Raw genomic sequence first — 2,045 nt, 5'->3', positions numbered from 1 at the left:
GGAGAGTGTTCATTCAGTGACTGTTGCTATAGGAACCATTTAGCACTTGCTCAAGATATCAGTTACCAAGCAAGACAGGAGTAGCAAACAAAATAAAACCAACAAATGGAGAAAACAAGTGGATTTGGCACTAGAAAATATTATGTACCTTTCTATATACATGCATCTTTTTAAAAAGATTTATTTATTTATTTATACGAGCACTGGGTACAGTCAGAAGCACGGGAGGGTGAGAGAATTCACCCGAGCCGGAGGGGAGAGCAGAGCAGGCAGACTGACAAAGTACACTGCTGAGGGCAGAAGTGGGAGGCAGGAGAGGTCTGCGCGCCATGTGGGACCCTCACCCGGTGGCCAGGGATCGAACCAGCGCTGCAGAGGCTGCGGGCAGCTTCCCAACCCAGCGCTCAATCACTGCACCACCGGGGAGGCCCTATATACATGCATTTAAGAAGATGGTATTTTTTTATTAAGATTTATTTATTCGTGCATACAAGAACCGAGGTGCAAGCCAGATGCACAGGAGGGTGAGAGGATTCACCAGACACAGAGTGGGGAGCAGCGGCAAGACAGGAGAGGTCTGCCGTGCCATCTGGGATTCTTGCTGGCCGCAATGGAAGCCGCACTGCGAGGTTGCAAACAGCTTCATAGCGCTGTGCTCAACCGCCTGCATCACCAGGGGAGGCCCAAGAAGTTGGTATTATCTTAGGGAGAGAAGGTAGGGTGGGGTTATGGCCAAAGTGCAGTGGTTATTTCTATTTCAAGGTTCAGATAGTAATATTTAGACAATTGGAAAACCCTGACTGTCTGCCATATTCTCTTTCAATGCGCACTACCTCTCCGTGGATAAATCTTGACAATGATCATAAACCTTAGTTGCAATTTCTCTTTTTTTTTCAACCAGTCTTCAGACCTTAGTAGGCATTCAGTATGTTGTTGACTGGCCAAACATTTCCCTGCTTAAGTGTTCCTTAGCACTGCCTTTAAGACCAATGAATATAGAATCTCAGTGCAGAGGTATTTGAAATCTCAAAGGAGAAAAGAATTTCTTGCTGGAAGCCTGACAGCCAAGCACATTTCTTTGAAGCTATGGCTCATTTACAATTTCCTATTCACTCAACACATGGAGTCACATTCCAAGTGAATTGTCAGTTAAAAACTGAACTAATATTTAAAATTTTCCAATTAATACAAACTTTTATGCTGCTACAAGGTAAAATAATCATAATTGACACCTAGGGTCTCAACTTTTCAGATTTACTGGACACCTCATTCTGATTATTCCTAAATTCATTGTTCTTGCTTTGATTTCTTTGGCTTTTCTCTACCTGTATAGGAACTGTATATCATTTCTAGAAGTTGTTGCTGTTTCAAAGCTCACCAAGACTGGTAGTAATTTGAGTTCCAGAATGAAAAGAAAGGATGTACTAATTCATTCTTTCTTTGTAATTCTTGGTGTCATGTATTTTGTTATTTCTCAAGGAAGGAATGTCAGACTCAGATTTTACCCATGGGCCACATATCTTTTCATGAATATCCTGGCTGGATTTCCCAAACATGATTAGAGGAAAATGTAGACTGGTTCAAGATGAGGATTGTTTCCCTTAGGTGAAAGGCAGAAATACTAGGATTGGCAAATCAAATGTCCTCAGAGTCAAGGCAGGTAATATGAATGAATAAAACTGGCAGATTGATGACATGCAGCAATGTGGATTCAGAAGAGTCACATTCGCCCCTCTTTCAAGGGATTGCAGACACCTTTTTCCTTTAACTTTTATTTCCTTTAACTTTTAAGTATTTCTCCACTTTAAAAGTTTCATTCAGGCTTATGCATTTCAGTACCATCTTTTGTCAGTAGTTTCCAAATTGATGTCTTCCACTCAAATCATTTCTTTGAATTCTGACTTGCATATTCACCTGTCTCTTTGATATCTCCATTGGGATGTCTGATATATATATATATATATATATATATATATATATATATATATATATATATATATCACTAATACAATGTGTACAAACTGGACTCCTGATCTCTCCTACAA

Source organism: Talpa occidentalis, unplaced genomic scaffold, assembly GCF_014898055.3.
Source record: "Talpa occidentalis isolate TD23 unplaced genomic scaffold, MPIMG_talOcc4v2.1, whole genome shotgun sequence".
NCBI lineage: Eukaryota > Metazoa > Chordata > Mammalia > Eulipotyphla > Talpidae > Talpa > Talpa occidentalis.
Note: the sequence above shows the minus strand (reverse complement) of the source record.